Raw genomic sequence first — 24,398 nt, 5'->3', positions numbered from 1 at the left:
GACAGTGAAATGTTCAGTTCAACTTAGCTCGAAGGAAAGACTCTAATCAAAAAGGTTTAATTGACCCGTATGAGGCTCTTACGGTAGGACTTTGATTGTTTATAGAAGAGGAATATAATACTATGCAAAACGAGAAATAAACAGTGATTTTACCAGCAGTACAGATACAGCGCTGAGAAATCAAACCTCTACTGCGCCTCTACCACTCCTCCACCACTCCACTCCAAACTGATTTTGTGACTCCTATTGTTCTAGACCGGGCCAGATTTCACACCTCCACTGCCTCCCCACAGGCTGGGGAGATTTTCATCTTACATTTTTATTTGTCCCAAATGTCCCAGCTCCATCAGATTTCTTAGCTTTTTTTACTGTTTACTTACCATGCATTGCAACACTAATATATGGTCAGTACCCCAAGTCAGACTGCCCATATAAAAATAATCTTGGTGGTCTGAGGGCAGTAGCCCCCGACCCCTTCCCTGGGGAAGCACTTAAGTTAAGTACCCCCCCTTTGTTCACAGTTTTGGCCCAGCCACCAGCCCCCCGAAAATGAACACCTGAGCAGGGTTTCCGTTAGAAAAAATTGTTGCCGGTCTCCGTGACCTGCAAGATTTCAATCTACCGGACAAATGAGATTAATTCCGGTCATAGTTTATTGAGCTTTAAAACAATTGATAGGCAGGCTATATAAAGAATGTCATCCTCAAGGCATGTAGATTTATAATATTATTACTTAAAACTAGGCTACTTTTGCGTATACAGTCATTAATATATTCCAAATAAAATAAGTCCCTCGATACTCCGTGCTGCTGCTGACTTGAAATAAAATAGACCGCGTATGTGGGCAGTCGGTCCGACACTAAACAGCAGTCTGTTATAATCACATTTTTATGAGCTAACGAATTCCGTTATATTGGACATTTGTATTAATTATATCAAGCGAAGAACTGAGAAAGCAGAGAGACGGCAACATTATTGTGGTTTGCGTGACGACTCTCTCCACCTCGCAACGACTTATTTGCAAAGAGTATGGCGCTGATTTAGCTGTCATTGGCTCTTTTCTGGGAACCGCACAGCAGCGCCCCCCACCCAACATTGGCTGAAAATGGCTGAATTGGAGTACTGCTGGAATACTGCATTGTGCCGCTGTTGCTCTGGCTCTGCAGCTTCACAAAAGTTCGCACACCCAGCACTAAGCTCTCGCTGACAACGTCGTTGTCATTATTAGAAGCAACGAGGAAACAAATGTAATGATCGTTTCGTTCATCGCATAGGCTATTTAATTTTAGCCTATTTTAATACAATTCAAATAATCAAATTGTGCTTAGACTCAGGGAATTATTTTCACCGGACATTAAGACCGGAGAGATGAAATATGTCGGACTTCAACAGATTTTGCCGGTCAAATACCGGTAATTACCGGCTAACGGAAACGCTGCACCTGAGTGCTAGACTTAAGTGGCACACAAGCAGCAACAAGCAGCAGACAAGCAGCAGACAAGCAGCAGAATTGGTTTGATTTTTGAGCGCTGCATCTGTAAGTTGCAAGCCACTTTCATACGGGGAACCGTGACAATTATTAGTATTATCTTATTTGCATATTGTCTCATTATTAGATAGATAGATAGATAGATAGATAGATAGGTTGATACTTTATTGATCCCTGGAGGGAAATTTAAGTAGACATTATTTAAGTATTGAAAAACGTCCTAATAGTGGGCTACTCGCCTAATGCATGGCTCAACGTTAGAAGTGTGTCCCCGTCAATCATCACTGCCAGATCCGACTTAATTTAATCGGCTATGGTCTCTATCATCTCTCCACATCGGACGTGGTTGTCATAAGATGGACTGATATCCGCTCCGTTCTTCTTGCAGAGCAAAATTAGCGGCTTAAACGTATTGAAAGGAAGTTCTTCTTTGGCGATGCAACATTCAGTTTCCATTAGATGGTTCGCTAGGAATTATGGGATTTGGTGTTGGATGTATGGACTCTACCAGACGGGACATGGTATTTAATCGCACAATAGACTACAACTACCAAGTATATAGCGTGGCCCAGATTCACTTAACACGCAAATCTTTTTTTCCACACAGGTTATCACAGTAAATTCATTCATTGCCGACAGATTTTTTCATAGCACCGCAACATTAGGATGCTAGATCCTAATGTGAAACACTGTGATTTGCCATATCTTGCTATGCTCGCTCATGCCTGTATTTTTTATGTCCGTTCTATTTTATAATTTTTTGACTATTTTTAAACTGAATCATTTTAAACAATTTTTACTATTTGTGTTACTGAAAACTGTAAGCGGAGAGCCTATTGGGATGCTAGATCCTAATGTGAAACACTGTGATTCTACCTGTCTATCTTTTTATGCTCGCTTATGCCTGTATTTTTTACTGTTGTGAAGCACTTTGAACTGCAACCTCTGTATGAAAAGTGCTATACAAATAAAGTTATTATTATTATTATTATTATTATTATTATTATGTCGCACTGTACAGCCCTGGTTGTAGGCTAATGTTTAAAAAAAAATTATCCAATTTGTATGGATTAATTTAGGAGTGAAATGCGAATGAAGGGTTGAAATCACTACTTGCAAGGTTGCCCCCAAATATTATTTACCACTCGCACGGGCCAAATTAAGGGGCAATTTGCGATAATCTCGTCGCAGTGTACAGCCCTGTACGGTATGGTTTTTCACTATACCTTGTGACCGGTAGACTAGAGCAGCTAGTCACAGCAGTAGCAAGTTTTTCTCCACTTGCTAACTATCAGTAGCTAGCCAGCTAGATAACGTTAGACAATGTCTCATGTATTAAACTAAAGTGAATAGTTGACTGGGTTATTTTAAACAGTAACGTATTAGCTCACGGAACAACGATAGCTAGTTAGCCAACGATAGCCAACAACTGCGAACACTAATGCCAAACTGATGATATCAAACATTGATATCAGGAGCTATCAGTAGCTGGATAACATTGGACAACGCCTCATGCATTAAACTAAAGTGAATAGTCGACTGGGCCATTTTGTTTAATGCTTGTTATGTTGAAAGAGGAGCTGCACTCGACTCGACTCTTGCCGGAGCATTTGTTGACATGGGTCTGTGAGGGGGAGAGGGAGGGGCAAGGCGTGCAGCAGCAGCTGTGTGTGCCTCAGAGAAGACAGCAAGCTAGAACTCTGCTGATAATTTGATCATGTTTTTCGCGCGTGTCATCGATCGGCGAAAATAAAGCATTATCGGAATTCACAGATCTCATATTTATACTGAATATCGGCCGATACCGATCGGGGCATCCCTAGTAATAGCTGCCATACCAGTGTTTTACCCCTTCAGACGCATTTATATAGATATTTTAAGATAAATGAATATACCGTGATATATACCGTTACCGTCTACGCTTCAAATTATACCGTGATATAAATTTTAGACCATACCGTCCAGCCCTAACTGATGGCCACCTGTCACAATTCTGATCATTTGTATCGTTTAACATTAATATTGTTTGGCAATTGCTGTGGTTGATCGTAGACCAAATGATAATAATTTGTTGGGCGGCTAGGTGGTGCAGTGGGCAAGGCACTCACCACCAATGCTGGAGACGCTGGGTTCGCGTGTTCGAATCCAGCTCTCCACATTGTTTTCAGTTTGGCTGGTCGACCATACTAATACAATTGGCAGTATTAGAGGGTGGGAAAGCTGATGGGTGGGTCCTGGGCGTTGTAAACAGAAAAATACTCCTACAGTTCGGTCGGGGCGCCTGCTCAGCGAAGGAAGGATCTGGAGGGAGGTAGTGTGACCTTCCACACGTTACACTCTCCCAGTGAGAATCTGAGCTGCCAGGCTGGCTGCCGGCTGGCTGCGCATGTGTCGGAGGATAGCATGTGATAGTCTCCGGCCTCTCGGACCAACAGTAGGGGGGGTGCGCAACAACCAGGAAGGGAGTTGGGAATTGGCATAATGACTAACGTGGGATGGGAGAAAAAAAATGGAAAAAGAGGAGAGAAAAAAACAAAAAAAAACATAATTTGTTGATCACCCAAGATCTGCTAGCTAGCATAAGCTAGTTAGTGATATATCTTATGAGCACGTCCAGGCTCTACCAACCTCCATCATATGGCCTGGGTTAGGGCTGGGCGATTAATCGATTTTATCGATTAATTCGAATGAATGATTTAGGACGATTTTGAAAAAATAAAATAGATAAAAAAAATAAAAAATTAAGATTTCTTTTTTTAAGTCACCTTTTATTTTACAAAAGGTGATGTTTGGTGAAAGTTAGATTTGCACTTTATTAATCCCAATAGGGAAATTCATTCCTGTTTGATGACCTTTATTTGTTTTAAGTGAAGTTTGGTGAAAAAGCTAGTTATTGCACTATTAATCCCAATAGGGACATTCATCTTTGTTTGATCAAGAGTAACCTTTTATATATATATATATATATATAAAAGAAATTTAAGTGAAGATTGGTGAAAGTTAGGTTTGCACTTCAATCCCAATAGGGTAATTCATCTTGGTTTGATAAAAAAATTGATTAAAATCGTAAATCTGATAAAAAGAAAAATCTGAGATTTTATTTTTCGGCCATATCGCCCAGCCCTAGCCTGGGTGTATCTCGCCGAGAGGGAGAGAGAGAGACCTCTTGAGGCAGAGGGATGCAACATACATCAAGTAATGTTAAAATGAAAGGTCATTCAAATTGTACACGTTATTGTTTATAACAGACAATTTTGGGACAATGACATTTTTCAGGCAAGTGAACAGGACCTTTGTGCAAGTAGAACATGACCTGTACAGAACCCGATGGGCAAGGGCTTTTGAAACCTTGGTGTCAACCCCTGATGCACTCTCTCTCCCAACCGTTAGTGTCAATGACTGATTACTGTCAATGAGGAATGATTTCAGTTAAGTAAAAAGTACTGAAGCTGCTTCATAGACAGTGAATTGGGAAGAGGTTGGGTGGATGACAGAGAGCAGATGAATATTCTGAGGTACATTTTCTGTTTCAGAACTAAGAACAGTGTGTAGAGTAACGCTTATTTGAATATAAAAACTCTTAATATTCTGCATGTCTGCTAAATCTGTCTCTTGATTCATTGTCAACGTTGCAGCACTTTATACCTGATGACATTGATTATTATTTCTGATTCCATCTCACGTCTTGACTTTTCATGCAAACGCACAGAGCGTTATCTGCACCTGCCTGTGTTTTTATTTATCAAACATGTATACTCCGTATCCACCACGTCACCCGGCAGCTGAGCCTTTACGGCTGTGATTTAATTTATGAATGTAAAACTATTCTGTTGGACAAATATCTATCCAGAGTGAGTTAGCACAGCACTGAGTGGCATTATTTCTTAGTGGTAGACCGATATGGACTGATGCCAATACTTGGAGAGCAGGGCCCAATGGCCGATATATAATGCAGATATTTTTATATGAATTTGAATGAATTCTAATGAAATGGAAAAATACATTGGGTCACGAGGTAGATTTCAGAACGTGACTAGTATTTTAAGGGAGAGCAGGGTACAGTATGACAGAGACTCATTCAACTGCATTATAACACAATATATATTTAACGCTAACCAGTAACTATTTGATTAGATCTGCTGTCATTTAGAATGGGAGTAACGTGTCAACATTTAGAAAAGACTAAAGGTGAGTAGCAACTTTAGACAAATGTTCTATAGCAGGGTGCATGAGAGAAGTACAGGGCTGGGGGCTCCAAACTATTTGTTTCACCACTTTCCCAAAACTGTCCCAAAGCATATTTTTTGTATGCTTGTTGACCGACTCGCTTACAAGCCAAATAGCCAATATCGACCACTAATATAATGCCCATCCTTATAATTAACGCCCCAATAATACCATATAAGGCTACGCGTCCTGCCCCCCTATGTTAAGAAGTGCTCATTCACGAAAATGGCATAAAAAGAGCTTGAAGTCCGGCTTTCGGAGGATCAAAAGGAAAGCATATAATTTCTAACGGCGTCAGCAGTGGAATTAAGGGACCTGCTTTAAGCCGAGGAATGGAGCACTGTTAATACTGTGTCACCCGAGGGTCGTCCTGTCACTGAAATAAAGAATAAATGCTTCCATGTGAAAAAACGTCTTGCCACAGCAATCCGACCAGGGGGGGGGGGGGGGGGGAGGAGACTCCCATCACGGTGATGGACGTAGTAGGTGATGTTGCTGTTGGGGCATCTCAACAGAAGATGGTTTCCTGCGTAAACCTGCATGTGGAGATAATGTCCAATAGGCCTGCGACACTAATGGTATGATGTGAAACCATTTCAAATGTTTTAATTCGTGAATGAAACAACATTATCAATTGGCATAAACTGAACATAGCTTAGCAATCATTCATCTCCCTCTGATCCTACTATTTTTTTTAATAATTTTTTTCTTCGTCCAAATGTTGTAAGTGTAAGTTACGTGGAAGGAATTGTCAAGCAATCACGCTCTATTTTATTCAGGAGACTCTAGGTCATCTGATGCTCCTAGCCACTGTCATCTCCCCGGAGATGTTGAAATGTCTTCAAACTATGTGTGACAGTCTAGTGTGGGAGATAAGACCCCCTGCCCCTTCCCCCCTCCCTTTGATGATCTCCCTCTACCCATCTTTCCTTCCTACCCCCATCCCTCCCCCATCCCTTCCTACCCCCCTTCTCCACCTTTCCACATGTCCCCAAAGATGTCACATCGTGGGGGGTCTCTCTTCCCTGGTGTCCTAGCTAACTACCAAGTTTCAAGTTTCAAATTTCTTTAATAGTTGTCATACAGAAGTACAGAATACTTTCATACAAAATGCTTCTTACTGTTACGCTCCAGAGACTGTGCTAGACAAGATAGTATCAAATAACATAGTATAGCATGTAATTTAGAAGAAGAAAATGAGGTCACAGTGTTCGGTATAGACATATGTACAATGTTCTGAGTTACCATATAATATACAATACTATGCAGTGTACTAATGTACAGTACTATATAGTGCAAAGCAGAAATGGGATGAGGTACAATTTAGGTACAATTTACAGTAAGGTGTACGAGTTGTAGTGCAATCCTTCATCAATAAATATAAAGTGTGGGGAGTGGGTGCTACAGTGTGTTTGTTTAAAGTGGGTGTGTGCTATAAAGTGTGTGGAGTGGGTGCTACAGTGTGTTTGTTTAAAGTGAGTGTGTGCGTGTGGATGTGTGTGCTATGTGCGTTTGGTGGTTGTTGTTGTGTAGTGTTCATTGTTCGTTTAGCAGCCTGATGGCCTGGGGATAGAAGCTTCTTCTGAGTCTTTCTGTGCTCGCCTTGAGACTCCGGTATCGCTTGCCTGACCGCAGCAGTTCAAAGAGGCAGTTGTTCGGGTGACTGGAGTCTTTAATGATTCTCTTAGCCTTGCCCTTGCAACGCTTGTTGTAAATGTTCTGGAGGGTGGGGAGCCCCCCTCCAATTGTGCGTTCGGCTGAACGTGTCACTCTTTGTAGTCTGCTTCGGTCTTGTGCAGTGCTATTCCCAAACCAGGAGGTGATGTTGCCGGTCTGTCTCTTGATTCATTGTCAACGTTGCAGCACTTTATACCTGATGACATTGATTATTATTTCTGATTCCATCTCACGTCTTGACTTTTCATGCAAACGCATGAGTCATCCAGCCTAGGGCATACAAAAATATATTGTTTGTTTCCTGTTGGTTGTCAGTTAAGGCCATGGGTAGGTAGGGAATTTATTAAAATAAATTTTTTATTTTATCCTTTCCCATGGCGACTAGAGATGTTCCGATACCATTTTTTTCCCTTCCCGATCCGATTCCGATACCTAAGCTTTGGGTATATACCGATTACTGATCCGATACCAGTGCATACATACAAAAATAAAAAAATTAAAAATATATTATATAAAATTATAAAACCTTAAAAAAAAAATTTATACAGCTACTGTTTTATATATACTGTTTTTTAGTAATAACTATAAAGTAATGGTATTTATTCAACAACCGGTGATTGTATAGATTAGTATTAGTATCATTAATTGACAACTATCTCAATGAGTTCACCCACGGAATGGTTGTTGGGACATTGATTCCGCACGGACGTTATACGTCGTTGCGCACTTCCAGTTAGCTCCTAGCAGAGGATCTGTTGTGATTTTTAATGCACAATAAATATTCAACATTCTCTTTTGAGACTCCGCCTCAGACTCTTATCATTTGGCACTAAAAGCTAAACATTGTCACCGATATGGCTGTCCGCAACATGTCATTAATTGTGTGCGAGAGGTCGATCAGTTAGCCACATTAGCGTGAGCTAGGTTAGCGTTAGCAAACAATGTAACGTTACTGATGAAAAAGTGATTTACCTTGGAATACTCCTGTGCCAACTTGCTGTACTTTGCTTGCAGGTCTGCAGCCATTATTGCTGGATTATGAATAGCCCCAACTTTAGCCAAGGTAACGTTAAAGCTAAAACTAGCTTTCGGTTAGCGCTTCAGCTAATGCTAAATAACACCAGCAAGCGAACCCATCAGAGCGCCCCGTCAACACCCCTCTCTCGGGACGATAGCACTTAAGAAAGTATCTGCTGTTAAAATGACAAACAGCATTGACACTTTAATTCCCGGTCGATTAAAAACACGTTTGTTTTATAATGCTCACTCAGCAGACCGCAGTGTTGTTGATAAATGACGTCATATGGTATCAGAGGCTAGCCTTTCGGCGTACTCGCCGATACCGATACCAGCATTTTAGGCAGTATCGGCGGCATTTCCGATACTGGTATCGGTATCGGAACAACTCTAATGGCGACTATGGATAGGGAATTTCTTTATTTAATTAAAATGTTCACAGTAACATGGGTGCATGTACTCTGCCACCATGTTTAATATCCATAATACTAAAGGTTTGACCAAGATTTTTATGAAACTTTATTGAAAAAAAAAAATTATTGTACGTACAGAAACATCGGGATTTATCACACGTGCGTAGACGTGTCCCATACCATTTGTTATTTTTTTTTTATCCACTTTTTCTCCCATTTTCTATATTTTCTCCCATCCCAATTTCGTATCATCCAATTCAACCCTCCCCTGTCACGGACGCTGTTTCTTGCCTCCCACAAGCCGGCTGCAATGTGGACTAAGTCATACATAGCACAAGTCCCCTCCGGTACTTGAGGTAACAGCAGTCGCATCTTTTCACCTGCGCAGCTCGATCTCTCAGTGGCGAGGAGTAACGCGTGGGAGGCTCACGCTGCCCCCGACACTTCCTGATTCTACTGCGCAGGCGCACCAACCGACGTGTAGGAGTCGCTGTCCACAACGCCCGATCCCCACCCATCAGTTTCCCACCCCCTAATACGGCCAATGTGTATTAGTACGGACGACCAGCTAAACTGAAAGCAAATGTGAAGCGCTGGGCTCTTTCCACTCCACAACAATGGACCTGTCAAAACCCCAAGAGGGCGCGCAACTCCACCTAATAACGTCAGCATCAATAATAACATAGAACACATTAAATAGCTTGCATAAGACTTATCTAACCAGCTAGCACTAACCTTAGCTTGTTTTTGTTTAGAAAAATCTCACGCCAACTTATGAGGCTGTAACTGAGTGGCGAGACTAAACAAAAAAGACTAAGACTAAAATGCTCAGACCTGTAGTTGACTAAAACTTGACTAAATGAAAAATAGATAAAGGTGACTAAATATGATAAACTAAAAAGAGCATTTGACACATGACTAAGACTAAAACTAAAATAAAAAATTGCTGACAAAACACTGTTGGCTACTATGGGGACTAACATCACACATGAATACAGTTAGGCTCATTGGCTATTATGGGGACTAACATCATCAAAACTGAGCCCACTACACTACAGCCTCTGAAAGACAGTCCTGCTGGTGGTGCCGGCGCTCCTCTAGAGCAGGGGTGGGCAATTATTTTTCCCAGGGGGCCAAATGAGCAACTGAAAATATTTTGGAGGGCCGGGCCAAAATTCCGAACTCAATTATGCATAATATACATTTTATTTCTATATAAAAAGCAGTAAATGGCATTGTTTTGACCGCTGGTAAGAGTGTACAGTATGTTTATTATTTGGCAATTAAAAGGTGAGGTTAGCTTTGAAAAATATCATTTATTCAAATAGAATTTCCAAAATGATAAACAAAATGTGAAACATTTAACTAATTTTCAGTCACATTAATAACGAAGGGCATTTTGAGTTTAATATACTATTGAAACAAGGATTTTCTTAACTTTCTAAAGACATCACATCTTTGTAGCCAAAATAAACAAGACATGTGACTGAACTGTGTAAAGAAAAGTCTCCCAGTTTTGTAGCCTTTTTGACTTTACATGCCTATATTAAACATTTAATGTTTTCAGAACTGTGCAAAAAATATATATATATCATGTGTCCCATTTCACTTGTTATATTTCCACATTTTAGTGTTCTTCAGTTCTTTTTTTTTCATTCAGTGTGAGAAATCCAGTCTCTTTTGAGCTTTAACAAGTCCATCAAAGTCAGGTTGAATGTCTGAGGTGGAGATGCGAAGCACAGCTGACAGATGTTCATCAGTGAGAGAGGATCTGTACCTGGATTTGGTAAACGTCATGACTGAGTGTCTGTTCACATATGTAGGTGGATCCAAAGAGAACCAACATCTTCTGAGCATGTCTCCTCATGTTTGGAAAGTTCTCCTCCTTGAGAGCAGAGTAGAACTCTAGCAGTGATGCTGACTAAAGTGCTCTTTCAGTAGTGAATCAGACTGCAGGTCAATGAGTTCAAGCTGAACAACTATCAACACTGCAGGTAAAGGGAGAGGAAACCAGCTGCATTTCATCCTCAACCTTTTTGAAATCTTAAACGCCTTGAAAATTCATCATGCAGTGCTCCCAACATGGATGAGTACCTGTGCCGGTGATCAGCTGATGGTTTGACTTGGGGCTGGGCGATAAAACGATAACGATAACTATCGCGATAAATTATTTCCTCGAAATAAACACGAAACGTAGTCGCAAAGTTTCGATATATCGATTTTCCAAGCTTGGATATGAGCACACGCACTAACAACCAATCAGTGAAGGAGATGGCCGACAGCGGAAGGAGACCCGGAAGGAGACCCGGCGGTAGGACTCCAGTAGTCAACAAGGCTGGCTAGGATAATTAGCTTGCACGGCGCTATTTTATAATTTACGTGCCGAGTGGGTGTGTGGCGTGAATTCTGATGCCACGTTTATAGTAGTGTGGGGTATACAGTGGACGTCGTTGCAATGTATTGGGGCGGAACGGGGTATTTTAGGGTCATATTTAGTACATTGTCATGGAATACACCACTTGGAAACAACAGGCTGGCTAGGATAATTAGCTTGCACGGCGCTATTTTATAATTTACGTGCCGAGTGGGTGTGTGGCGTGAATTCTGAGGGTAACGGTTAGAGTAGTGTGGGGTATACGATGGACGTCGTTGCAATGTATTGGGGCGGAACGGAGTATTTTAGGGTCATATTTAGTACATTGTCATGGAATTAGGGCTGTCTTAAATACTTCGAAGCTTCGAAGCTTCGTTCGATGGCACAAGCTTCGAACATTAAAAAAGAAAATCGAAGTTAAAAAAAAAAAAATCAAAATTTTATTTTTACTTCGGTGTGTGTGTGCAACTGTGCATAGGGCCATTGGGTGGGGCCGCGGGACAAATACACTGGAGGAAAGTAACCCAGCTCAGCACTGCCCAAATTATATCATCACTATTGCCTGTTTGAAGGATATCATCCTCAAACACATATACACCACCTACACGCCTATTCTCAGTCCTTGCCCCACAAGTCAAGTCAAGAGTTTTAATTGTCACGGCATACAGGTATACAATGAAATGCGGGTGGTCTTGCCCGCAACGATGTGCAATACAGTGGTACATATAATAGAATCAAAAGAAGAAAACAACATTGTGCAGTGACAGGTAACAGGTAACATGGAGTGACATCTCGGTATCTGTACATAGTTATTTACAGAGCATATGGGACATGCTAGTTAGCTTTGGTAGTGCAATACACTGTTCCTGTTATTCTAATTTAAAGTGTCCTTTCCTTTGGCCATAAGTGTGCGTGTGTGCGACATGAGTGTGTGCCCGCTCATGTTAAAGTGTTAAGTGGCTGCTCGTGTGTGAGCGTGCACAGTGTGCGTGTCGTGTGTGTGTTCATGTGTGCTTGTGTGTGGACAGTTCAATGTTCTGAGCACTCAATGTTCATTGTTCATGGCTCTGATGGCCTGGGGGAAGAAGCTGAGCCTAAGCCGCTCTGTCCTAGTAGCTGGGGTTCGCAGGCGTCTGCCTGACCTCAGCAGCTGAAACAGGCTGTTATTGGGGTGGTGAGGGTCTTTCATTATCCTGCAGGCTCTGGATTTGCACCTCTTGTTGTATAGAACCTGCAGGGGGGCTAGTGCAATACCCGTGGTACGCTCGGCTGAGCGCACCACTCTCTGTAGGGCCTTCTTGTCCTGTGCCGTGCTGTTTCCATACCAGGCAGTGATGTTTCCGGTCAGGATGCTCTCTACAGCTCCTGAGTAGAAGGACTGGAGTATCTTTCCCGATACTCTGAACTTCCTTAACTGTCTCAGGTGGTAGAGACGCTGTTTCGCCTTCTTTACTACTGTGTCTGTGTGTTGACCATGTCAGGTCCTCTGAGATGTGGACCCCCAGGTACTTGAAGCTGCTCACCCTGTCCACGGTAGCCCCGTTAATCATCAGTGGTGTGTGCGTCTCCTGCTGTCCTCTCCTATAATCCACGATCAGCTCCTTGGTTTTACCAATGTTCAGGAGCAGGCTGTTGTCCTGGCACCAGCGTTCCAGTACCTCAACCTCCTCCCGGTAGGCCTTCTCGTCGTTGTCCGAGATCAGCCCCACCACCACCGTGTCATCTGCGAACTTCACTATGGAGTTGGAGCTGAACTTGGCCACACAGTCGTGTGTGTAGAGTGAGTACAGCAGGGGGCTCAGAACACAGCCCTGGGGGGACCCGATGCTCAGGGTGATGGTGTTGGAGGTCTGACCCCCCACCCTGACCGCCTGGGGTCTTTCGCTCAAAGTCCAGTACCCAGGCGCTCAGGGCGGAGCTCAGACCTAGCTCGATCAGCTTGTCCACCAGTCTGGTGGGGACTATGGTGTTGAACGCTGAGCTGTAGTCAATGAACAACAGTCTCACATAGCCCCCCTTCTGACGGTCAAGGTGCGAGAGGGTGCTGTGCAGTACCTGGGAGACCGCGTCGTCGGTGGACCTGTTTGTCCTGTATGCAAATTGCATAGGGTCCATATCACTGGGGAGGGAGGCACAAATGTGGTCCTTGACCAGCCTCTCGAAACATTTCATGACCACAGAGGTGAGTGCCACCGGTCTGTAGTCATTTGGACATGTTGGGGAGGGTTTCTTCGGCACAGGGATGATGGTAGACATCTTGAAGCAGGCAGGGACCACTGACTCCGCCAGTGATTGATTAAATATGGCGGTGAACACAGGGGCCAGCTGGTTGGCACAGGTCTTGAGTATGCGTCCTGTTATGCCATCTGGGCCAGCAGCCTTCCTGGTGTTCACCTGCATAAATGCTCTTCTCACACTGTGTTCCGACAACGAGAGAGCGTCCCCGCCCCCCCGCGGTTGCCCCCCCCCCCTCCACAACAGCCGGCGCGCCAGTGACGTCACTAGCCGGAGAGCCAGCAGCGCCACTGTCTACACCAAACCGAGCGTAGAAGATGTTGAGCTTGTCCGCGAGGGAGGCGTCGTCGCTCCCCATTGAGGGGGCGCTGACTTTATAGTCAGTTATTGTCTTCAGTCCCTGCCATAATCCTCTTGTGTCGTTTTGTGCCATTTGTGTCTCCAGTTTATCAGCATATGTCCTCTTAGCAAGTTTGACAGCCTTGCGTAGAGTATAGACTGAAGCCTTATACTCCTCCATGTTTCCTGACTCTCTACCCAGGTTGTAGGCGGTGGTACGAGAGTTCAGAGCTGCTCTAATAGTGCTATCCACCCACGGTTTCTGGTTTGGGAAAATCTGCACCGTTTTTCTGGGGACAATACCATCGGCTATTGTTGTAATGTAGCACACCACTGTGTCTGCGAGCTCGCTGACGTCACTGGCGCTTCCTTTGAACACATCCCAATCCGTGTCTGCAAGCACGTCCTGGAGCGTGGCCTCTGATTCGTCGGTCCACTTCTTTGTCTCACGTGACACGACGGCGTCACGCGATCTCTGTTGATATGCCGGAAATAGCAAGATGGAGTCGTGGTCGCTCGAGCTTGTGGACCCCGTTAATGGCGGAGCGGCTACTGCCTTGTATCCGGCTCTGAACGGGGAATAACAGTGGTCGAGTGTGTTTTTCCCTCTGGTGGAGCAAGCGATGTGCTGAAAAAAGGACGGCATCACCTTCTTCAGGTTGGCCTGGTTGAAATCGCCGGCTACTACCATCGCTGCATCTGGATGTTTGATCTGGTGTTTGTTGAGATGATCGTGTAGTTCTCCCAGCGCTTTGCCCGTATTCGCGTGTGGGGGAATATATACGGCGGTCATGACGACCGCGGAGAACTCCCTCGGGAGATGAAACGGACGGCACAGAATGGAAAGATGTTCCATGTCCGGGGAACACGAGTTTGAGAGAACATGCACCCCCTCGGGATTAACCCAGGAATTGTTCGTGATGAGGCAGACCCCGCCGCCGATGGTCTTTCCTGAGGTGGAATGGTGGAATGAACTACCCACCCCAGTTAGGACAGCCGAATCCCATCCAATCTTTCGCCGTCGACTAAAGACGCACTTCTTCAACCATTATCTGAAATAAAATAAAAAAAATAAAATAAAAAAAATCTAACCCTAATTAACCTTACTGTCATGCACTTGTCCTAATAAACTAACCTACACTGTAACACGCAACACTTTGATGAATATTGTTACTCAGCTGATAGAGTTGTATCCTTCCTGATGACCTGTCGTACAGAACTTGTAAGTCGCTTTGGATAAAAGCGTCAGCTAAATGTAAATGTGAATGTAAATTCCTTGTAGAATTCCACACATAAGAAAGAAAGATACTGGGATGAATAAACAAAATAGGAAATAAAATGTAGAAATGCATGCAATACATAAATAAATATGAATCTCCATATATGAAATAGAACATTTAGATAAGGTGCTACTGAGATGTTTTGGTGAGTTCTTTGTTTTTTTGTGGAAGTAGCCCTTCTTAAAAATGCATGAACATTCACTGATAATTGGTCTGTAGTGGAGTCTACAAGGTCTACATTGCTGGACCTTGTAGACTGACATAATTCTGTGCATAGTTTAGTCTACACAGGCCATATTTCAAATAATCAAAATCTTACTTCATTCATCTTAAACATTCTTGATTTGGGGGATTGGTAGTTCCCATGAAATCTGAAGTTGTTCAAACGACAACAGCGATCCACCTTGAATTAAATCACACAGCCGTGTTGGCTGTGTCACAGTCACGATAGGGGCTACTTAATTCATTAATACAATCCACTTTATTTATAGAGCACATTTAAAAACAACAAAGTGCTGTACAAGTCCCACAACATAAGATAAAAAAAAAAAGAAATGATAAAAAAAGCAATAATTTTTTATTCGAAGCTTCGAATTAAAATCGAAGCTCGGCCCCGAAGCTTTGATTGCCAAAAAAAATTCGAAGGTCAGCCCTACATGGAATACACCGCTTGCTCTGGCTAACTGCTAACGTGCGCGGACTGATGACGACATCAACTCGAGACATTCGCAGCAGCAAAACAAGTCTATTAATAGCCCGTCCATCGGCGCCAGGCATAAGAAGTTAATTAAACTTGACAGACATTATATCGACGATAATTATCGATATCGAGTTATATGAATTTTTTTTTTTTTTTGTATTTTTGTATTATTTTTTAAACAAACGCATAAACAAACATGACAACACACGATAAGATATACAAGCATTAGTTGTCAGTGCACATCCAATGAAATCACATTTTAGTTAATTGTCTTATATAGGATATACCCCTAATACCTGTCTAAAAACCTACACACATATGCTCCAGCTCGAACCCCCCCCTCCCGGACCCCTCCTTGGATAGTACCTCCACTATCCCTCGCTCCTAACCAGACACTACCATTATAAGCTAGCTTTTATTCTCTCCACCACTTCTAACCACATTGACATTTTGGATTCATTGAGACCCAGAATTCTTGCTGTAGATATTTCTTGATAAATCACATCGAGATATGTAAGAAACCAAACTTTCCGGCACATTTTTTCCGGTTGAAACCAGCGTGATGCGATCAGCTTTTTGGCTACTGTGATACCCGATAAAACCAATCTCTTTAGCTGTGGATTTACTGCAAACTCAAAAACATCATTCAATAGTAATACAGAGGGGTGTACAGGTATATTCCAAGATACGAGTTTTGATAATTGTTGGGTCACATCTTTCCAGAATGTCTTAACTGGTGGGCAGTCCCAATACATGTGCATAAATGTCCCTTCTTCCCCATTTGTACATTGGGAGCATTTGGAGTCTTGTTTAAGACCCATTCTGTTCAGTCTTATAGGAGTCAAGTATGTCCTGTGAATATAGTTAAGATTGATTTGTTGATGGTCCGGGTTCCTTGATGTAAGTCGGACATTTGCCCAGGCTCCTTGCCAATCAAAGTCACTTTCCAGGTCTGGTATATCCCTCCTCCAGGCAGAGTCTAGTTGGAGGGTTTCATACGAGGACGTTAGTAATTGATGATAAAAATCTGAAACAAAACCTCTCGATGACTCTCTTTCATAGAAGAATTTGTGGTATCTGTGGTGTTCAATTGGTATGTCTAATGGAACACCGTGAGACTTCAAACATAGCCATAACTGTATGTAAAAAAAAGCCATGTGGACTTGGTGAGATTAAATTTTTTGCATATTACTCCATAACTACAAAAACCCTGTTTGTTAAAAACATCCCCTAATGAGTGTATGCCTTGCTCTTCCCATATAGGGAATCTTATAGGTCGTTTCAATTAAGAGTGCCTTGTTATTGAATAAGGGAGTATGATTGTGCCATTTATGTGGGTTAGGATATTTTTTTTGTGTTTCACGCCATATCCGGATCGCATGAGGCCAAATTTCCGTTCACAGTGCTTGATTGGTAGTTTAGTGTATGCTATGTCCTTCAGTCTATGTGGGGCTACTATGTTTTCTTCTAATTTTCTCCAGGATACTAATGCTTGTGGATCAAACCATGTTGTCAATGGTCTTAATGTGTACGCCTTAAAATAGTGGAAAAAATCTGGAAATGCCATGCCACCGTCTGCTTTATTTCTCTGTGCGGTGGATCTTTTTATACGTGGTGGTTTGTTATTCCAAATAAATTTGTATGTGGAGGAGTGTAATCTTTTCCAGTAACCCTCTGGAGGGGGTAACTGTAGCATTGAACTGAAGAAGTTGATTCTAGGTAGTACATCCATCTTAACTATTGATATCCATGCCTGTACTGAGTTTTTAAGTTTTGCCCACCTATCAAGGTCGTCTTTGATTTTGTTTTGGATTTTTGTGTAATTGTGCTTCACCGTTTGTCTTATGGTGGGGAATATTTCCACTCCCAAGCATCTAAAATGTTTTACCATAGGTATCTCTCCTGGGAGGGTTATATCTTTTTTTTGCAGGGGTGTTAAGTGGAAGGAAAGCCGACTTCGGCCAATTTATCTTAAATCCCGATAAATCACCAAAGTTCTCAATCAACTTGAGCAGATGAGGCAATGTGGTGTTGGGGTTTTGCATGAACAATATTTCGTCGTCCGCATATAAACTAATTTTATGTTGTGTGCCCTTGATTACGATTGGTTCTATGGATTGGGATTGTCTTATATATTGTGCTAAAGGCTCTAATGATAGATCGAATAGTCCGGGACTAAGAGGGCAACCCTGTCTGGCTGAGCGTGATACCGGAAAGAGTTTGGAGATGATTGTACCTGTTGTAATCATGGCCGATGGGTCTTTGTATAATACTTTAATCATATCAATGAATCCTTTTCCTAACCCCATCCTTTCTAATACTGCCCATAGATACGACCATTCCAGCCCGTCAAAGGCTTTCATAGCATCCAGGGACAGCATCGCCTTAGGTATGGTGTCGTCCTTGTCGGCATCTAGTACGTGCAGTATTCGTCTTATGTTATCAGTGATCAGGCGGCCTCTTATGAAGCCAGTTTGGTCCGGATGAACTAAATACGTCATATGCTTTTGTAATCTGATGGCTAATACCTTAGAGTACAGTTTGATATCGGTTCCGAGGAGGCTTAAAGGTCTAACTACCGCACTCGTTGGGGTCTTTGTCTTTTTTAAGGAGGACTGTTATGAGTGCAATATTGTCATTCTTATGGAAGTTCCCCTCCTTGACTGAGTATAAGATCATATTTAGTAATAAGGGTCCAATTATGTCCCAACAAGAAAGGTACATTTCTGGTGGGATACCGTCTCTACCAGGAGCCTTACCACTTTGCATTTCGGATATGGCCTTCTTGAGTTCCTCTAGTGTGATCGGTGTTTCTAACTGTTTAGCGTCATCCTCTGAAAGTTTAGGGAGAATAATTTGATTAAGATGTGTCCATTTTGTTTTGATCGAAGGTCGTTTCTGATTTATATAAGTCGGAGTAGAATTCTTTGAATGTATCGTTTATTTTTGCAGGGTCTGTTTCAAGTACTTGTTGTGCTCTAATGGTAGTTATATCTGCAAATTTTGCATTAATTCTTAATCGCATGGCTAATAGGTGACTAGGTTTAGAACCTTGGGAGTACTGCTGTTGTCTTGTGCTGCGTATTTGTATTTCCGATTGTTGTCTGTATATGGCATTGATCTCTATTTTTAGTACGTTAACTTGATTTTCTAGTCTAGTTGAGTTGTTGTATTTTAAAGAATTAAATAACGTTGAGTAAAGCGTTTCCAGCTCAGCCAGTTTTGTGCATTGTTTCTTGCGCATTTTGAAGGAAAAGCTATCAGTGAAATCTTTGATCATTCCCTTTACCGACATCCATATTATTCTGGGGTCTTGCACCGAGTTTGCATTCTCCCGTAGGAATACTATAAGAGCTTCTTTGAGTTGTGTAATGAATTCCTTGTTATTAAGCAGCATCGAGTTAAATCGCCATCTTGGGGCTCGGGAAGATAGTATACCAAATGTTCCTTTTAGGAGTAAATAACAGTGATCTGATAGTGCGTTGGGTATCATTTCCACTTCATAATTATCAAATAGTCTCGGGGATGCCAAGACATAATCTATTCTGGATAATGTGTTATGTCTCGCAGATCGACAAGAGTACTTTCGGGTCGTGGGATTAAGTGATCGCCATAAGTAATTTACACCTGCAATCTTCGACCAATCCTTTAATGCATTAGATGAATTCTTTTGTTCGCTGGAAAAGGCGAGGTAAGATTTGTCCATCCTTGGATTCCAAATGGCATTAAAATCCGCACCTATTATAAATGAGTAATCGGGAATGTCTAACATTGCATTGGTTAGTGTAGTGAAGAAATCCTCTTCGTACAAATTTGGGGCGTATACCGCTACCAACGCTATTTTCCTGTTCTTGTGTACAATCTTAGCTATAGTTATCCGACCTTCTACATCAGACCATACTCCCTTTAATTCAATATTCAACTTACGTTTAACGACTATGGCTACACCCCGAGTTCTCGTACCAATAGAAGAGTGACTAATATTATGATATGTGTTGTCCGCTAACTTATCTATGTCTTTCTCTAGAATGTGCGTTTCGCTTAGCAGAGCAATGTCCACCTGTTCTTTTTTCATCAGTGTGAGCACGCTTTTGCGTTTGAGTTGGTTATTTATTCCCCCGGTGTTCCAGATCATTATATTCAAACTAGCCATAATCTATACATGTTGTAGTGTAGTTTTTGGTAATGCTTCTGGAGTGCGAGGCAATAATAGATATACATCCAACTAGTGAGGTCCCGTTGAGAGCCGAGCTTAAAAACATACATATATACAAATAAAAATCCCCTTCCCTCCCACCGAGAGTCGTACAGGATTGTGTTCCATGAACACAACCTTTGCGTATGACTCCCTCCCTTAAACCACCGGATATCCCAGAATGATCCAATTATCCTTAACATTCCTATGTATACCATAGGATCTAACACTCTAAATTCTACCATAAGTAGAATGTCAACTGTGGCTTGGCCACTTTCCCGTTAAATAAAAATTAAAATAAGATAAAACTAAAAATAAAGACCAAAAATAAGCTTCAATTATCATGCCCTAATCACTTAAATTTTATATGAACTTGTGTAATTTATAATAACCCATGAATAATATGGAGGTATTGAACTGAAAAGAGAGCCTCAATAAATCAGAAAAAACAAGAAAAAAACAAGTAAAAGGAAGAGAACATTAACTTAGATCTTAAAAGAGCTTTGCTATGCTTAAACATCTAAAGTATAAATTGGAGAAGTAGTGGAAATATTTCCAATTAATAAATAGCGGTTTTTAAATACGTATATGCAGCATTTCCCCTGGCCCGGGGTGGGCGATGACATTCAATAACTCTGAGCTCGTAGGTCTCTCTGTCCCAAATCATCGGTTCATTAAAGTTTATACTATATGGTGTCCATGCATAACAGAGATTAAAAGGCCAATTATACACTATCCTGCGTGTTGTGCTGCCATGTATAGCTTCCATAAAAACGACAATATTGCACTCATTTCAGTCCTTCTCAAAAAAGACAAAGACCCCACCGAGTGCGGTAGTTACAGACCCTTAAGCCTCCTCGCAACCGTACAAACTGTACTCTAAGGTATTAGCCATCAGATTACAAAAGCATATGACGTCTTTAGTTCATCCGGACCAAACTGGCTTCATAAGAGGTCGCCTGATCACTGATAACATAAGACGAATACTGCACGTACTAGATGCAGACAAGGACGACACCATACCTAAGGCGATGCTGTCCCTGGATGCTATGAAAGCCTTTGACAGGCTGGAATGGTCGTATCTATGCGCAGTATTAGAAAGGATGGGGTTAGGAAAAGGATTCATTGATATGATTAAAGTATTATACAAAGACCCATCGGCCATGATTACAACAGGTACATTCATCTCCGAAATCTTTCCGGTATCACGCTCAGCCAGACAGGGTTGCCCTCTTAGTCCCGGACTATTCGATCTATCATTAGAGCCTTTAGCACAATATATAAGACAATCCCAATCCATAGAACCAATCGTAATCAAGGGCACACAACATAAAATTAGTTTATATGCGGACGACGTAATATTGTTCATGCAAAGCCCCAACACCACATTGCCTCATCTACTCAAGTTGATTGAGAACTTTGGTGATCTATCGGGATTTAAAATAAATTGGCCGAAGTCGGCTTTCCTTCCACTTAACACCCATGCAAAAAAAGATACAACCCTCCCAGGTGAGATACCTATGGTAAAACATTTTAGATGCTTGGGTGTGGAAATATTTCCCACCATAAGACAAACGGTGAAGCACAATTACACAAAAATACAGAACAAAATCAAAGACGACCTGGACAGGTGGGCAAAACTTAAAAACTCAGTACAGGCAAGGGTATCAATAGTTAAGATGGATGTACTACCTAGAATCAACTTCATCAGTTCAATGCTACCGTTACCCCCTCCAGAGGGTTACTGGAAAAGATTACACTCCTCCACATACAAATTTATTTGGAATAACAAACCACCACGTATAAAAAGATCCACCGCACAGAGAAATAAAGCAGACGGTGGCATGGCAGTTCCAGATTTTTTCCAATATTTTAAGGCGTATACATTAAGACCATTGACAATATGGTTTGATCCCCAAGCATTAGTATCCTGGAGAAAATTGGAAGAAAACATAGTAGCCCCACATAGACTGAAGGACATAGCACACACTAAACTACCAATCAAGCACTGTGAGTGGAAATTTGGCCCCATAATTACCCATGCGATCCGGATATGGCGTGAAACACAAAAAAAATATCCTAACACACAAAAATGGCACAATCACACTCCCTTATTCAATAACAATGCACTCTTAATTGAAAAACGTCCTATAAGATTCCCTATATGGGAAGAGCAAGGCATACACTCACTAAGGGATGTTTTTAACAACCAGGGTTTTTGTAGTTATGGAGAAATATGCACAAAATTTAATCTCACCGAGTCCACATGGCTTTTTTACATACAGTTACAGCTATGTTTGAAGTCTCACGGTGTTCCATTAGACATACCAGTTGAACACCACAGATACCACAAATTCTTCTATGAAAGAGAGACATCGAGAGGTTTTGTATCAGGTTTTTATTATCAATTACTAACGTCCTCGTATGAAACCCTCCAACTAGACTCTGTCTGGAGGAGGGATATACCACACCTGGAAAGTGACTTTGATTGGCAAGGAGCATGGGCAAATGTCCGTCTTACATCAAGGAACCCGGACCATCAACAAATCAATCTTAACTATATTCACAGGACATACTTGACTCCTATAAGACTGAACAGAATGGGTCTCAAACAAGACTCAAAATGCTCCCAATGTACAAATGGAGACGAAGGAACATTTATGCACATGTATTGGGACTGCCCACCAGTTAAGGCATTCTGGAAAGATGTGACCCATCAATTATCAAAACTCGTATCTTGGAATATACCAGTACACCCCTCTGTATTACTATTGAATGATGTTTTTGAGTTTGCAGTAAATCCACAGCTAAAGAGATTGGTTTTATCGGGTATCACAGTAGCTAAAAAAACTGATCGCATCACGCTGGTTTCAACCGGAAAAAATTTGCCGGAAGGTTTGGTTTCTTACATATCTCCATGTGATTTATCAAGAAATATCTACAGCAAGAATTCTGGGACTTAACGAATCCAAAATGTCAATGTGGTTAGAAGTGGTGGAGAGAATAAAAGCTAGCTTATAATGGTGGTGTCTGGTTAGGAGTGAGGGATAATGGAGGTACTATCCAAGGAGGGGTCCGGGAGGGGGGGGGTTCGAGCTGGAGCATATGTGTGTAGGGTTTTAGATAATAGGTATTAGGAGTATATCCTGTATAAGACATTGGTACAATTGGTAATTTCGTTGGATATACACTGTATACGGTAAAATATTATTATATACTTTTTTTTGTTTTCTGTTACTGTACTTGCATGTCATTTTAGCCACCTTAATTGTTAGTTTCATTATGCATTGTATGTTGAGTACTGACTTTTAACAATTTTGTTTTGCAATAATAAAAAAAAAATATTTTCATATTCGAATCCCATGCCGTTCGAAGTATTTAAGACAGCCCTACTAGTTACACATACAAACAGTCCTCATATCCTTCCTAGTTACACACACATACAGTCCTCATATCCCTCCTAGTTACACACACAGTCCTCATATCCCTCCTAGTTACACACAGTCCTCATATCCCTCCTAGTTACACACACACAGTCCTCATATCCCTCCTAGTTACACACAGTCCTCATATCCCTCCTAGTTACACACACACACAGTCCTCATATTCCTCCTAGTTACACACAGTCCTCATATCCCTCCTAGTTACACACACACAGTCCTCATATCCCTCCTAGTTACACACAGTCCTCATATCCCTCCTAGTTACACACACACAGTCCTCATATCCCTCCTAGTTACACACACACAGTCCTCATATCCCTCCTAGTTACACACAGTCCTCATATCCCTCCTAGTTACACACACACAGTCCTCATATCCCTCCTAGTTACACACACAGTCCTCATATCCCTCCTAGTTACACACACACACAGTCCTCATATCCCTCCTAGTTACACACACACACAGTCCTCATATCACTCCTAGTTACACATACACACAGTCCTCATATCCCTCCTAGTTACACACACAGTCCTCATATCCCTCCTAGTTACACACACAGTCCTCATATCCATCCTAGTTACACACAGTCCTCATATCCCTCCTAGTTACACACAGTCCTCATATCCCTCCTAGTTACACACACACAGTCCTCATATCCCTCCTAGTTACACACACACAGTCCTCATATCCCTCCTAGTTACACACACACACAGTCCTCATATCCCTCCTAGTTACACACACAGTCCTCATATCCCTCCTAGTTACACACACAGTCCTCATATCCATCCTAGTTACACACACACAGTCCTCATATCCCTCCTAGATACACACACACACAGTCCTCATATCCCTCCTAGATACACACACACACACAGTCCTCATATCCCCCCTAGTTACACATACACAGTTCTCATATCCCTCCCTAGTTACACACACACACACACACACACACACACACACAGTCCTCATATCCCTCCTAGTTACACACACAGTCCTCATATCCCTCCTG

At 41.9% G+C, this 24,398-nt stretch overlaps 1 protein-coding gene across 1 annotated transcript in view; it reads left to right on the top strand.

Moving 5' to 3' along the window:
- The window catches only part of wdr83os (WD repeat domain 83 opposite strand), a 30,844-nt gene that overhangs the window by 5,733 nt on the left and 713 nt on the right, over nucleotides 1-24,398 (top strand). The window lies entirely within an intron of this gene.

This window comes from Notolepis coatsorum, assembly GCF_963971535.1.
Source record: "Notolepis coatsorum genome assembly, chromosome: 7".
NCBI lineage: Eukaryota > Metazoa > Chordata > Actinopteri > Aulopiformes > Paralepididae > Notolepis > Notolepis coatsorum.
The sequence above is the reverse complement of the archived record's forward strand: the minus strand, read 5'-3'. Positions and strand labels throughout refer to the sequence as shown.